Source organism: Bos mutus, chromosome 6, assembly GCF_027580195.1.
Source record: "Bos mutus isolate GX-2022 chromosome 6, NWIPB_WYAK_1.1, whole genome shotgun sequence".
Classification (NCBI taxonomy): domain Eukaryota; kingdom Metazoa; phylum Chordata; class Mammalia; order Artiodactyla; family Bovidae; genus Bos; species Bos mutus.
Genome location: NC_091622.1, coordinates 36,145,123 through 36,161,515, shown reverse-complemented (window position 1 = coordinate 36,161,515; position 16,393 = coordinate 36,145,123). Strand labels below are relative to the sequence as shown.

Genomic DNA, 16,393 nt, shown 5'->3' with positions numbered 1-16,393 from the left:
AACCATTTCATCTTCTGTCATCCCCTTCTCCTCCTGCCTTCAATCTTTCCCAGCATGAGAGTCTTTTCCAGTGAGTCAGTTCTTTGCATCAGGTGGCCAGAGTATTGAAGCATCTGCTTCAGCATCAGTCCTTCCAATGAATATTCAGGACTGGTTGGATCGCTTTGCAGTTCAAGCGACTCTCAAGAGTCTTCTCCAACACCACAGTTCAAAAGCATCAATTTGTCAGCGCTCAGCTTTCTTTATGTTCCAACTCTCACATCCATACATGATTACTGGAAAAAACATAGCTTTGACTAGATGGACCTTTGTTGGCGAAGTAATGACTCTGTTTTTTAATAAGCTGTCTAGGTTTGTCATAGCTTTTCTTCCAAGAAGCAAGCATCTTTTAATTTCATGGCTGCAGTCATCAACTGCAGTGATTTTGAAGTCCAAGAAAATAAAGTCTGTCACTCTTTTTATTGTGTTTCCCCATCTATTTGCCATGAAGTGATGGGACCGGATGCCATGGTCTTCATTTTTTGAATGTTGAGTTTTAAGCCAACTTTTTCACTCTCCTCTTTGACTTTCATCAAAAGGCTCTTTAGTTCCTTTCTGCTTTCTGCCATAAGGGTGCTGTCACCTGCATATCTGAGGTTATTGTTATTTCTCCTGGCAATCTTGATTCCAGCTTGTGCTTCATCCAGCTTGGCATTTCACATGATGTACTCTGCATATAAGTTAAATAAGCAGGTGACAAAGAATAGCCTTGATGTACTCCTTTCCCAATTTTGAATCAGTCCATTGTTCCATGTCTGGTTCTAACTGTTGCTTCTGACCTGCATATAGGTTTCTCAGGAGGTGGGTAAGGTGGTCTGGTATCCCCATCTCTAAGAATTTTTCACAGTTTGTTGTGATCCAGACAGTCAAAGGCTTTGGCATAGTCAGTAAAGCAGAAGTAGATGTTTTTCTGGAATTCTCTTGGTTTTTCAATGATCCAACAGATGTTGGCAATTTGATCTCTGGTTCTCTACCTTTTCTAAATACAGCTTGTACATCTGGAAGTTCTAGGTTCACATAGTGTTGAACACTAACTTGGAGAATTTTGAGCATTACTTTGGTAGCATGTGAGATGAGTGCAATTGTGCGGTAGTTTGAACGTTCTTTGGAAACATTGCCTTTCTTTGGGATTGGAATGAAAACTGAACTTTTCCAGTCCTGTGGCCACTGCTGAGTTTTCCAAATTTGCTGGCTTATTGAGTGCAGCACTTTCACAACATTATCTTTTAGGATTTGGAATAGGTCAACTGGAATTCTATCACCTCCAGTAGCTTTTTTGTAGTGATGCTTTCTAAGGCTCACTTGACTTTGCATTCCAGGATGTCTGGCTCCAGGTAAGTGATCACACCATCATGGTTATCTGGGTCATAAAGATCTTTTTTTTTGCACAGTTCTTCTATGTATTCTTGCCACCTCTTCTTAATATCTCCCGCTTCTGTTAGGTCCATACCATTTCTGTCCTTTATTGTACCCATCTTTGCATGAAATGTTCTCTTGGTATCTCTAATTTTCTTGAAGAGATCTCTAGTCTTTCCCATGCTATTGTTTCCCCCTATTTCTTTGCACTGATCACTGAGGAAGGTTTTTTTTTATCTCTTCTTGCTATTCTTTAGAACTCTGCATTCAAATGGGTATATCTTTCCTTTTTTCCTTTGCCTTTTGCTCCTTTTCTTTTCTCAGCTGTTTGTAAGGGCTCCTCAGACAACCATCCTGGGAATCTATAGGCCTCTTTGATAAACTCTATTAAACAACCAAAAAAATATGAGAACTGTTTTACAACCAATTTTTCCATTGAGTATTGACTTGACTGACAAAATGTGTAATTTGTTGGAGGCTCTGTGGTACCAAGAAACACTGTTGTGATTGTGTACTTTTACAGGGTGCATACCCATTACCTGCTAAATAATCATTGCTTTCCCTTTCTAGAGATGAAAACACCTGTTCCTCAAAAATATGCCTGTAGGACAGAATATTGTGGATGGCCTGGTTTTTCCCCCCTTTTTTTGGTTTTGGCCACATAGTGAGGCTTGTGGGATCTTTGTTTCCTGACCAGGGGTAGAACTTGGGTCACCACAGTGAAAGCTGCCCAGTCCTAACCACTGGACAGCCAGGAAACTCCCTGTTTCCCCACGTGTTTAATCTGATTTACCAGAAGTTTGTCTCTGTCAAAATTTTACCAAGTTAAAGTTTGTCTGCAGTGTAAGTAAATACAGAGAACAATAATTATTAAACAGTATTTCTACTGCGCTAAAATTTCTTTCAATTCAAAAATAGGCATATGCATTCAAGAAGTTGTGAAGAACGGAGCAAATCAATGTCCGTTCAGGTGGAGGTGCAGCAGGCTTGGGAATGGCCCCTGCCATTGGAGATGCCTTATTGATGCTCAGTGCTTCAGCTGGACCATGTGATCCCTTCTGCTTGTCAAAGGTTATTTTAGACTTTACCCCACTATTTATTTGTTTGTTTGATTATTTATTTTTGGTGTTCCAACAGTTTTTGGGGGAGCCTCCCTTGTGACTCAACTGGTAAAGAATCTGCCTGCAATGCGGGAAACCTGGGTTCAATCCCTGCGTTGGGAAGATCCCTTGGAGAAGGGAAAGGCTACTCACTCCAGTATTCTGGCCTGGAGAATTCCATGGACTGTATAGGACATAGTCCATGGGGTCACAAAGATTCGGACACAACTGAGCAACTTTCACTTCACTCACAACAATTTTTAATATAAACTTTCCAAACACACAAAAAAGTTGGCAGTAATGCATGGTGAACACCCATCTACCTACCATGTTAATCTATACTTAACATTTTTGCTGTACGTGATTTAGCACATATCTATCCATCCCTTCATTCATCTGTCAGTCCATCTTTTAAAATAAAAATATTTTCAGAATAAGTTGCCAACATCAGATATTGCCTCCTAAATACTTCAGCATACATAGCATTAACTGGAGCTCAATTCTGTTTACAGTTCTTGTTGGGGTTAAATATGTTTTACATGAATGTTTTTCTTTTGGACAATTTCTTATGATTAGTGACTGTCTAGTTCTTATTATGACTATTTGGTTAATGTTTGCCTCTCCCTCCAAGGCTATAGGGACTGTTCCATTTTGATGCTCAGTGTAGAGTGTATCTGGTAGAGAACATGTGGAAGTCAGAAAAAAATGGATGGAAGACAGAGCTACAGAAATAGAAAAAGTAAACCATGGTACCTCTTCAAGCCAGTTTAAATATCTGCTCTTAGGACTATTGTTGTTGCTGGGGTCATTTAAAGCCATTTTGGTAAATGGAGCAGGACATGCTTATTGAGGAAACTGCAATTTTACATTGGTTCAGTTAAGAAATTAAAATGAAGTGGAGTGTGTACAGTCACTGATTATTCTATAAAAGTAAGTTCCCAGGGTTCTGGATGTTTATTTGGTAAGGACCTTTATAGTACCTCAGTTTGTAATTCTGACTACTATCCCAACTCCATACTTGAGCCTCAGGTAACCAACTTTTTTTTCAAGATAAAATTTCATATGAAAAACCACGAGTCAGAGATATTGACCTAAATGCTACTACAAACCTCATATACAGGACATGAAAATAGACTCTTATTCTTTCCTTCTCGACCATGGGGAAACCTCCTTCCCACAGTGATTTCTTTTTGCCATTCCTCCAATTCTTTTTGGTGATACCATCGCTGAATTGGGATTATGTCTTTGTAAGAGACCTGGACTTTTGTGAAGCCGCCACATCTCTGGAGCATAAGGGAATTGTGTTAATCTTGTCCCTGGAGTTTCTAAAAAGGTATCCAGTGTGATTCAAACTTCAAAGGTGGGAATCATTTTCATAGATGACAGTTAGCTACCTGGTAACTGCGATCTTGCTTTCTTGCCTTGTCACAGCAGCGTATGACAACTTGCCACATGTCAGTGACAGCTTATATGCCAGCCAACAGTGCCCCATCCCCAGGATGTATTACTCCCCAAAACTTCTTTTCTGCTTGGTCAATCTAGTTAATTCTCAAAGATAACTGCAGACCTGACCTGATTTGAATGTCCTTGGGAAGAATCTGGCCTCACAGGACCTTCCCAGTTCAAATGGTAGGTTACAAAAATTCTTCCAGGAGTTAAGTCATTCCTTTGAGTTAAAATAGTACTTTCCCTGTATTTCTGTTCTGTGTTGCATATTTAGGGGTATGGGAGGTGGTGCGGTAGACTCATGAAGTCACTTTTATGAGAATGTTTTCTTCACAAGATTATCTGTGGGTCAGACAAGGATCAGGGTAACTCGGAAAGCACTGTGACCTTGGGGAGGAGACGGAAGCTCTGAGATTCAGCGCCAGGGAAAGTAGGGGAGGACAAACTTCTTTATCTATTACTGGGTTTTAGGCCACTTAGTGCCTCTCAGATCTCCCGCTGATTTCTTTTCATGCTTCTCAGCAACCCCGCTAGTCTTCCCCAAGTCCGTTGCTGCTGTTGCTGCGCCGCTTTTCTCTTCCACCCCAACTCTCTGCGAGGTTCCCAGGAAAGCGCCGACCTCCTTCCCGCCTGTCCCACTGCGCAGCCCGGCTTTCGGCTTGGCGCTTCCTCCAGTCCTCCGAAGACGAGTGAAACAAGACTCCTCCATTGTGGATGGAATACAGTGCTTAACAACGCACCCTCAATTGTCACCTCTAGCTTTACCCGCTATGCCCAAGGCTTCTGACCACCTCCGCACAAATATTAAGACTCAGAGCTCAGAACCTGAAAAACCAACCGCTGATTAGTGTCCCTCCCTTCTCCGCCAGTGAAAAGCAATCCAGTTCCAGCGCTAATGCTCTGTATCTTGCAGTCGGATCTTCGCCGATACAAACCGACGCCGCTGTTCCCTCGCCGAGCCTGCGGTGGTCTTGTCACCGTGGGCTGCCCCCGCCTCCCTCCAGGGCCTGGGCCTTTCCCGGCTACCAGCCCGCGGATCTCGCCGCCCCGCCTCCGGCTCCACCGCGGCCACCATTGGTGTAGGTCCGCCCCAGAAGGAAGCCCATTGGCCGGCCGGGCCGTCCTTTACCCAGCGCATTCCGCCGCCCGCAGGCTTGCGAGGAAACTTCCTTATTATTGTGACGCCGAAATCGGAGAAACCCTAAGCCGGGTCGGTGGAGCTGTCACAGCCGGAATCCCGAGCGGCGGTTCGGCTGCTGCCGAGGTGCGCGGGGCGGGGGCGGGGGTTCTAGGAAGGAGGGCACCGCGAGGCTGCAGCCGCGCGCCCGCCGCGTTCGGCGCGGCTCAGCTGTCAGCGCTTGGCTCCCGGAGGCGCGGCTGCGGCTGCCAGGCGCTTTCCGCGGCGACCCGGAGCCGGGCGCGCGGGGAGGTCGGGGCCCGGCGCCTTCAGTGCCTGCAGGACGCGGGCGGCGGGGCTGCGCCGGGGCGGGGCGGGCAGGGTGCCCCTCTGCCTCGTGTACGCCTTCCAGGCGTTTTCAGAGCTCTCCTTCTGACCTGAAGAGCCCAGGCGCCCGGAGAGGCCGGAAGCCTCTTTAAAGACGGGAGCGCCCCCCACCCCGACTAGGGTGCCTGCAAACTGGGAGGAATTGCGACGCAGAAAGTCAAAAAGAGGATCCTCCCCTTCCTCCTCGCCTGCCCCTATTTAAATTCCGGGGCTCGGGTGACACCGTTGCGGTGAAGGGCCCGGAAGCTTCCTGGCGAAATGGGAGCCGCCGAGGCCTCTGCGTTTTGAGGGACTCCGGCTCCGCGAGGAGTTTGCTCTGCGGTCTGGGGGCTCGGCGACCGCGGTTCCCGGCAACACCCACTTCGCCGATTCCGTGCCGGGTTCGCCTGGTCGGAGTCCGCCTCCTGGGCGGAGCTGGGGCGAGGGTGTGTGTGGACACGTGTGTGTGCGTGTGTGTGTGCGGACACGTAAGTGCGCGGACGGTCGCGGGGGTGTCAGGAACTGGGACGTTCGGGGGCAGGTGGCACTTTGAGCCATTTATGAACGTGTGGAGTGGGCACACCGGGCAGGTGTAACCTGAAACAGACCAACCCGGAGCTGCTGTAGAGACCGCACCTAAAGCAACTGTGGTTTGGTTCGGGGTATGCTCCGTGGCACCGGGAAAATGTGTATTTGAACTTTGCTTTTGGTGTCTCAGTGTTTCTGATTGTTTTCTGATTGCACTTCACTTTAGCTTTTAAGTCAGCCCCATTTGGAAGTATCTTAAATTCAGAGCTAAGCCTTCCAGGATTTTGCTTGCATTCATTACGCACGAATGCTTTAGGAAAGACGATTCAAGCGCTCTCTTCCATTTTTGTGTCTCCTGACTCTTTCCACAAATAGGAAGCTATTTCTAGAACCTTTCATCTGATGATTTGATAACATCAAGTGGGCTGCTTTTTAAACTCCAGACTGAGAAGAAAGAAAAGCGAAATAAAATGAGAATTAACACCCTTTTAAAATGCAGTGACTCTGAAGAGAGATGCTGTCTTGTTTTAGTAGGCGATTACTGTGAAGCTGTCTCTCTCCCTACTTTCTTTTACGGGGGGCGGCATTGTATGTTAGAAAAATAGAGTAATATATTTAACCCCCTTTTAAAGCAAAATAGAAAAATTACACATCATTGTCTGACCGCATGGAGGCTAGGAACCTTCTGGAGAAAGGATGCAGGAATCAAAGAGGAAGACCAGAAACCTCTTTGACAGAACTCCTCTGGCATGAAAGAAAGAAACACAGTTGGTTAGCAGCCAGTTTTACTTTTTCAGTGAGTAGTTGGGATCTAATTTTTGAAAAAAGAGATTTCAGAACGTTCCAAATGGTGTGGTTGGAGCCATTGGTTATAGCATTTCATTCTGAGTAACAAATTTAAATTTCTTAAAATCCACATAATAAAAGCTTTTTTCCCTTTACATAATGAGAGTTGCACCACTATTAGAGATACAAGATAGTTTTGTTTCCATTTCAGAAATAAAAGTAATATTCTCCAAATTTCATGGCAGTTTCTTACATTATGTAGAAATAAAGTTATAATTACACTATCTTAAAATCATACAGCACTTTTTTTTTTTTTTTTGAGAGACTAAGGTGCCTCTTAGATAGTCCCATCTTGTTTTGCATGAAAGAGGATGTGATGAGAAGGAAGGAAAAATAAGGAAGGCTTCAAAACAGTTGTGGCAAAATATGCTATAATATGTGTGGTACATGGAAAAAATTGAATTATTTTTCAAAAGTTATCTTTTTTAACCTAAATGGGAGATTTAAAAGTAACTCTATTTTTACTTTTACATCTACTTACAAATGCTAGGAATTTTTAAATCTATGTCTCTAGGTTCTCTGTTAGCATTATGCTCTAACCAACTGAGCTAACTGTAAGTTCACTTTTAGAGGTGACATCTTCATAGTTGGTTAGTGCTTACATTATTAGCATTTAACCAAACTCCGGTCCTGAGTGAAAATATTTGGGGCATATTCAAGCTTGCATAATTTAAAGATATTTTCTTTTCAGAAGTTTACATTTCCTTTTGTTTTCAGTAACTTGAAAGCACTTTGTAGCATTCTGTTAATATATTGATGTTCGTTGTTTTTTCCTTTACTTTGCAGATCTGCAGGGTGAGGTGGAACCAGTCTGGCTTAAGTAACTGATGCCAAGTGTGTTACCCGTGGTAAGTTACTTTATTTTTCTGAACCTCGGTTTCCTCATCTTGTACTTGGGATGATATCTAACTCCCAGAACGGGTGAGAGGATTAAAGAGGATAATCTACATAAAGGACTTAGATTAATATAGCTGCCTAGAGAGGGACCTTAACAAATCCTGACTGGCTTCTTCCACTGTGATTGAGAGAAGAGAACAAGGTGAACCCAGGAAGTAGGAGACCTAGTTTCTGGTCTCAGCTTCAACCAGTTACTTCTCAGAGGACTGAAGTTAACTTCAGCTGCCATGAAAATGAGGTTAAAAATGTCAGTCTCTTGCCTAGAGGTTGGATCAAATGGACTTTTAAGTTCTCTATAATAAGATGATCCCTTTGATGGGATAACTCTGTCCCCTTTAGACATTTATAACATTTAGAAATAGTAGTTGCTGGTGTCAAGGGCGTGTGTTTATGTGTAAGAGCCAGTAAGTGAACTAATTTTATTATGAGGTTGGGTGGACATGGAGAGAAGCCTGGCTAACTGTTGAGATGGCCTTGCTCATCCCTTCTGTCTCTGGCTGACACAAGTTCTAATTCAAGTTGCCTGTAAACATCACCGTCAGCTAATATGAGTCAGCTAATATGAACTCACTTACTGTGTGCAACATCTTCTTTTAATGTTTGTTTTTAAAATCTGAGAAGATAGCTTGACTTTGTTTTATTTGAGTGGTGATATAGCATTGTGTTTAATAAGAGCATGGGCTTTGGAGTCTGGGAGATGATATTTGAATCCTGCCTTTGCCACTTTAAGTAAGTTGCCACCACAGCTAGTACTTATCCACCACAGCTAGTACTTATCCACCATAGCTAGTACTTATCTGTATGTTCCTGGGCAAGTAACTTAACCTTGCTAAGTGTTGAGGTTATTGTAAAGGACAAATTAAATACTCTATGTGAAGTTTTTTAGCACAGACTCAGACACGCAGTAGGCTTGCAATAGTGGTAACTATTGCTTTTTCTTCATTCAACAGCTACTTATCAAGCTCTTCCTGTGTGCCAAACACTATTCTAGCCTCTAGGGGTAGAGAAATGAACAGAGAGACTCAGTCCTTCCTTAATGGAGCTTCCATTCCTCAGCTTTTGCATTGAGGAACACCGCTTTTTAAAGACAGCTTGGATTGTAAAAGGCATTCTGCTTTCAGATCTGTGAGGGAAAGCACATTTAGAATGGAGGAAATACATTTTTTTGGTTACAGCTTAGGGAATGTGTATCTGATATTACCTGGCAGACAAAACCTAGCAACTTTAGATTGTGAGAATTCTGGTTTTCTCAGATTTGGGTTCTGTTCTTTGGGTGCTTAAGTAGCATCTACTGTGCTCCTTTGCTCTGCTGGGTACTGGAGATGTACAGATAAGTGAAACCTGGTTCCCTTCATGGAGTAGCTCTCAGTCTACACATGGATGGGGAATTGGTGGGTGAAATGCAGGAAGCAGTGATCCTACCTTAATAGTACTTTTCTTCTTCTTATATTGTGATGTATCTGAAAGCATAAAGCAATATGTGTAATATATGTGCTGCAAACAACAATCAAAGGGCAGAAGCAGAACATCAGCCACGTCCTGAAGCTCCCCCTATGCTCCTTCCAGATGGTACCCTCCATTGCTACATATATTAATACAGAAATCTCTCTTGGTCTCTGTATTAATATTGACTGTTTTTTAAATTTTTTTAACTTCAGCACCACTAATGTTTTTCTTCAAATACTTGTTACACTTGTGTTTGGACCTTGTAAAAATGCATCACATTCTGAATTCTTTTGTGACTTTTTCCCTGCCTCAGCACCATTTTTAAGATGTAGCAGAACTGATGCTTATAGATGGAATTAATTTTCTTTTTCACTGGTGTGCAGTATTCTATCTTATGCATGTGCTGCAGCTTATCCATTTACTTACAGGTGGACATCTGGGTTGTCTCTGTTCTATGTATCTCAAATAATCCTGAAATGAGCATTCTTGTGCATATGTCTTGGGGCGTATATTATGAGTTTCTTGCTGCATTATATATTAGAATAGCCACTAGCCGTATGTGACTGCTTATATTAAAATTATTAAAATTAAATGAAATTAAAATTTCAGCTCATCATTAGCTACATTTCAAGTGCTCAGTAGTCACATATGGCTGGTGGCTCCCATATTGAACAGGACAGATACATAACATTTCCATCACAAAATTCTCAGTTTCCAGGTTTTATCTCATTTTTGATCTCCAATTCTCAGCATTGTGAAGGGACACTGTAGGTCTTTGGTAAGTTGGAGAGTGCTGGTCATATATCTAGGAATTTAATACTGTGCCATGGGGTATGTACATCTTCATCTTCACTAGGTAATAATGCGCACTTGTTTTCCAAGGTGGGTGTGCCAACTTATACTTCCACCAGCTGTGGGTCAGAGTCCTGGTTGCTTTGTGTCCTTGACTTGGCACTGTTAGACTTTTTAATGCTTGCCTGTCTGGTCAAGTGTTTTTTTCTGAAGGCAGCTTATGGCTTATGCACACAATGGAAAGATCATCCTTCTAGTACGAAGCCCAGCACCAGGTAATAAAGAAGGTGCCACCTGGGGCAGAGTCATCAAGGGAGGGGTAGGAATGTTTCCTGTGTCGGCTAAAAGGGTCAGAAGACCAAAGTCCAGTTGAAGTTGGAAAGGAGGAGTGGATTCACATTGTTGAAAACTTCTCTCTGCCTTCTGGGCTATTTCTGCCTGTGGTAGTAAACTTTCTGACAGTAAAGTATGTCATTAGAATAAATCTTCTTTGTTACTGAAGTTAATTGTTCCTTTAAGTTTTGGCTCCAGATTTATTTAAAGCTTGGATCTGGGGAGTGCCTGCAGAGCACTGGAGACTGGGACATTCCCTTTTCCTGCTATTGGAAAAGACCCTCCCTTTCCCACATATCATTCAGGACAGGGCTCCTGAGTTTATTTGAAATGGAGCTTATCCCTGTCATAAATGAGATTAGAAGTCCTGCCTGAGTGTTATTTATATTTAGATTTTAGTGATTTTCAAAGAACCAAGAATCAGTTTTTAGGTTGATGTTTGCATAGTCTGATTAGTAAGACAGAGTTTAGGAGTTGCAGCTTGTCTTTTAGTGTTCAACTCTAAGACTGATAAAAGGAGATTGATGTACCTACCTTGAGCCCCGTGCAGTGGAAGCGCAGAGAAAAAACATGTAAAAACCTTGTCCTTGCAACCTCAGATTTCCTATGTGAAAGTTCTGCCTGCCAGCGGTAGTGCAGCCTTGGCGAAACAGCAGATGCTAACCACAGGAAGAAGGCAGTCACAACCCCAGCCCACTGGGGAGCTGCCCTGTGTTCTGAGGCCTCCAAAGAGCACGTGGAGTAGGAGTCACAGTACCTGCAGCCTCTGACAGTTACCCTGAGTGCTGAGCGCCAGGCTCAGCACTAGCTACAGCCCCGAATCTTTTTGCCATTTTAGGGACAGGTAATGGGCTTAGAGTGTTTAAACATCTTCCCCAAAGTTTCACAGCTAGCACATGGTTAATTCAGGACTTGAACTTTGGTCCTTTTGACCCTTGTGAAAGTTGCTCAATCGTGTCTGACTCTTTGTGACCCCATGGACTGTATAGTCCGCGGAATTCTCCAGGCCAGAATGCTGGAGTGGGTAGCCTTTCCTTTCTTTAGGGGATCTTCCCAATCCAGGAATCAAACCCAGGTCTCCTGCACTGCAGGCGGATTCTTTACTGTCTGAGCCACCTTAACCAAGAATAGATGAGGAGAGGCACTGGGAAAAGTAGGAGGTGTGATGTGGAGGAAACAGAAGGTTCACCTTTCTTCCTTTTGTTTTGTGATAGAGAGAGGTAAGAGGCCAGGCTGAAGTGGCACAGGACAGCCAAGGTGGCTGGTTTGGGTGCTGAGCCAGCGTATAGCCCTATATTCTTCTGCAGCCTTTTTTTTTTTTTTCTGACTGCGTGGCATGCGGGATCTTAGATTCCTAACTAGGGGTCAAACCCGAGTCCGTAGAAGTGAAAGTGCAGAGTCTTAACCACTGGACAGCCAGGGAACGCTTCCGCACCCCCGCCCCTTTTTTTCCAGCAGCACCTTTTGTAATGGTGTGTTTTGAAGAGAAGTAAAAGATTCTACTCCTCTAGAAGCAAGGGAGAGACAATGAGTGAGGGAAAAATGGGAGGAAGGACACAGGAGATCAAAATGCAAATTTATGAAGAACATTGCCAAAGGCAGACTTTTAAATTTATGAACACCAGTAGCTACTAGATATGGGGGTTCCACCAGAGTGTACTTTAAGTGAAAGCTATGTTAATGTCTGGCATCTCTTGGACATAGTGAACTTCTTTCCTGACAGCTAGATGATTTTAGTACCTCCTGCTCTAGTTTTGGCAGAGCATTGTGATGAGCTGGACTGTATCTCCATTGAAGGTTAATAATTCATTCATAGAAATATATCTTATCTGTGGTTGCTATTTAGTTACCCCTGAATTAGTAGTTTTCATTTGACTACTTGAAGATTGCATTACTATAACTCAGGTGGGAAGAATTTTAACAATAGCCCTGTTTATCTTTTTCCATAAATGGTTTCTACTAGTCAGTAAGGGATGAGGCTGTACCTCAGGCTGCTTACCGAGGCTTGCGGTTGTCCAGAGCACCCAGAGTTCAGCTGACTCTCAAGGATTGAATCTGTGGTGGCTCAGATGGTAAAGAATCCACCTGCAATGCAGGAGACCTGATTCAATCCCTGGGTCAGGAAGATACCCTGAAGAAGAGAATGGCTATACATTCCAGTTCTTGCCTGGAGACTCCTGTGGACAAGAGGAGTAGCCTGGTGGGCTATAGTCTGTGGGGTCTCAAAGAGTTGGACATAACTGAGCAACTAACACTCTTACTTTCACACTTTTAAACAAACTTGTAAGAGACTGATGGATACAGGATGCCAAATTAATAGTGAAGTAGAAACTTCCTGAAGTAGAAACTTCGGGAAGGCTGGGATGCTTTGGTCAGCTACTCATGGTATCCTTTTCCCATACTAGGATCTGCTTTGGAAATCAGTTGTTTGAGCTTGCTTATTAATCATGGAATCTGTGTGGGGCAAGTGGCTGGGTAAATTTATTGATTAGTGTTACGGAGTCTCATCTACCCATCTCTACTACTGGAAAGTAATTACTTAGCAGATCAGTCAGCTTGACTGAATATGGTACCCTTTTACCCTGAACAGTGCCAGAGATACTGGGGAGTTCTGACTGTCTGGCTGTCCTTTTTCTAGGCTCTAGCATACTAGTCAAGAGCATATTCTCGGACTTAAATTCTAGTTCTGCCACTACCTTGTTTTGTGATTTAGGCAAGTCACTTCAGTCCTTTCTGTCTCATTTTCTTTATCTTTATTCTTTTTTTGTCTTCACTCTCTTCATCTACAAATTTGAGTTGATAATTGTAGTACCTACCTCATAGGAGATTAAATGATTTAATACCTGTGAATCATGTAGAAAAGTGCTGGACTCAGCATAAGCTCAGATGAAGTGTTATCTGCTATTATTATTAAAGTATAATTTTTCTACTATGAGTCAGGAGTTTTTTTTTTTTCCCTCAAGTGACAGAGATCCAATTCAAACAAACTTAAGCAAACAAAGAAGGGTCTCATTAAACTGTATAGAGTTGATTCTTGTAGTAGTTAACTTGTATGAGGTTGCTGCAAAGACCAAATTAGTGAAGACTGAGCCATTTTGCTCCCAGGGAGACACAGGGTTAGTTAGTTTCCTGCTGAGAGCCTCTGTGTCTAAGATCAATACATAACTTTGTATTGTGTGAATTTAAGTGTGTTTCTGGGGAGAATTCCCTAGCAATCCAGTGGTTAGGACTATGTGGTTTCACTGCCCAGGTTTAATCCCTGGTTCGGGAACTAAGATCCCACAGTCTCTTGGTATGGCCAATGGTGGGGGTGAGGGGGTTTCTGTTTAGATATCTTATTCGATGAATATTTCTTACAAATGATAAACTCTATACAGTATTTCTTTATAATAAAACACTAGTCAGGAAGAGTTTTTGTTTCTTTTTTTTTAAAATATTTTCCTGAATGCTGGGTAAATTTCTTTGGGTTTCAGCCTTGCAACGCTGCTAATGCACTCTATGATCAGGCATCATCTCATAAATCTACAGATTAAGTTGCTTTTCTATCACTTGTGTGGCTTCATTATGCACTATAGATGTTACTTTAGCACTTTCCTAAATGGTCACATGTACAGATCAGTGAATTTCCTCTTTTTTTTTTTTTTAATTAGCCCTGACTCACAGGCAGCAGGACTGGAACTCATGCATGAACAGAGCTCATCTATCACATATATTATCTTTGGCCTTCTCTGAGTGTTTTGGCCAGGGTCATGCTCACCTCTGTGCAGGAGGACATAGGGTTGTTATCAGATAAAGAGAGACAGTTCAGTTCAGTTCAGTTGCTCAGTTGTGCCCGAATCTTTGCGACCCCATGGACTGCAGCATGTCAGGCTACCCTGTCCATCACCAGTTCCTGGAACTTACTCATACTCATGTCCATTGAGTCGGTGATGCCATCCAACCATCTCATTCCCTGTCCTCCCCTTCTCCTCCGGCCTTCAATATTTCCCAGCATCAGGGTCTTTTCCAATGAGTCAGTTCTTGGCATCAGGTGGCCAAAATATTGGAGTTTCAGCTTCAGCATCAGTCTTTCCAATAAATATTCAGGACTGATTTCCTTTGGGATGGACTGGTTTGATCTCTTTCAGTCCAAGGGACTCTCAGGAGTCTTCTCCAACACCACAATTCAAAAGCATCAATTCTTTGGTGCTCAGCTTTCTTTATGGTCCAACTCTCACATCCATACATAACTACTGGAAACACCATAGCTTTGACTAGATGGACCTTTGTTGGCAAAGTAATGTCTCTGCTTTTTAATATGCTGTCTAGGTTAGTCATAGCTTTTCTTCCAAGGAGCAAGCATCTTTTAATTTCATGGCTGCAGTCACCATCTGCAGTGATTTTGGAGCCCCAAAAATAAAGTCTCTCATTGTTTCCATTGTTTCTCCGTCTATTTGCCATGAAGTGATGGGACGGATGCCATGATCTTCATTTTTAAATGTTGAGTTTTAGCCAACTTTTTCACTCTCCTCTTTAACTTTCATCAAGAGGCTCTTTAGTTCCTCTTCACTTTCTGCCATAAGGGTGGTGTCATCTGCATATCTGAGGTTATTGATATTTCTCTCGGCAATCTTGATTCCAGCTTGTGCTTCATCCAGCCCAGCGTTTCTCATGATGTACTCTGCATATAAGTTAAATAAGCAGGGTGACAATATACAGCCTTGACGTATTCCTTTCCCAATTTGGAACCAGTCTGTTGTTCCATGTCCAGTTCTAACTGTTGCTTCTTGACCTGCATACAGATTTCTTAGGAGGCAGGTCAGGTGGTCTGGTATTCCCATCTCTTTTAAGAATTTTCCACAGTTTGTGGTGATCCACACAGTCAAAGCCTTTGGCATACTCAATAAAGGAGAAGTAGATGTTTTCCTGAAACTGTCTTGCTTTTTTGATGATCCAGCGGATGTTGGCAATTTGATCTCTCGTTCCTCTGCCTTTTCTTAATACAGCTTGAACATCTGAAGTTCACTTTTCCATACTGTTGAAGCCTGGCTTGGAGAATTTTGAGCATTACTTTACTAGCGTGTGAGATGACTACAATTGTATGGTAGTTTGAACATTCTTTGGTAGTGCCTTTCTTTGACATTGGAATGAAACTGACCTTTTCCAGTCCTGTGGCCACCGCTGAGTTTTTCAGATTTGCTGGTGTATTGGGTGTAGCACTTTGACAGCATCATCTTTTAAGATGTGAAATAGCTCAACTGGAATTCCATCACCTCCACTAGCTTTTTTGTAGTGATGCTTCCTAAGGCCCACTTGACTTGACATTCCAGGATGTCTGGCTCTAGGTGAGTGATCACACCATCGTGGTTATCTGGATCATGAAGATCTTTTTTGTATATTTCTTCTGTGTATTGTTGCCACCTCTTCTTAATATCTTCTGCTTCTGTTAGGTCCATACCATTTCTGTCCTTTATTGTGCCTAGTTTGCATGAAATATTCTCTTGGTATCTCTAATTTTCTTAAAGAGATCTCTAGTCTTTTCCATTCTATTGTTTTCCTCTATTTCTTTGCACTGATCACTGAGGAAGGCTTTCTCATCTTTCCTTGCTATTCTTTGGAACTCTGCATTCAAATGGGTGTATTTTTCCTTTTCTCCTTTGCTTTCGCTTCTCTTCTTTTCACAGCTATTTGTAAGGCCTCCTCAGACAGCCATTTTGCTTTTTTGCATTTCTTTTTCTTGGGGATGGTCTTTATCACTGCCTCTTGTACAATGTCACGAACATCTGTCCATAGAGCTTCAGGCACTCTATCAGATATAATCCCTTGAGTCAATTTGTCACTTCCACCCTATAATCGTAAGGGATTTGATTTAGGTCAGACCTGAATGGTCTAGTGGTTTTCCCTACTTTCTTCAATTTAAGTCTGAATTTGGCAATAAGGAGTTCATGATCTGAGCCACAGTCAGCTCCCAGTCTTGTTTTTGCTTACTGTATGTAGCTTCTCCAGCTTTGGCTGCAAAGAATATAAGGAATCTGAATTCAGTATTGACCATCTGGTGATGTCCATGTGTAGAGTCTTCTCTTGTGTTATTGGAAGAGGGTGTTTGCTATGACCAGTGCGTTCTCTTGGCAAAACTCTGTTAGCTTTT

General features: G+C 42.7%; 1 protein-coding gene across 5 annotated transcripts in view; it reads left to right on the top strand.

The window, feature by feature from the left end:
- The window catches only part of HERC3 (HECT and RLD domain containing E3 ubiquitin protein ligase 3), a 198,234-nt gene that overhangs the window by 46,855 nt on the left and 134,986 nt on the right, over positions 1 to 16,393 (top strand). Inside the window, exons 1-2 of one of the 5 annotated variants that reach the window (XM_070372158.1) lie at positions 4,952 to 5,205; positions 7,585 to 7,646. The gene's annotated coding sequence lies outside the window, so the exon portion shown is untranslated. Of the gene's footprint in view, positions 1 to 4,951; positions 5,206 to 5,702; positions 5,913 to 6,014; positions 6,087 to 7,584; positions 7,647 to 16,393 lie in introns of those variants that run through there. The other 4 variants (XM_070372153.1, XM_070372156.1, XM_070372157.1 and 1 more) reach the window with 4 other exon arrangements.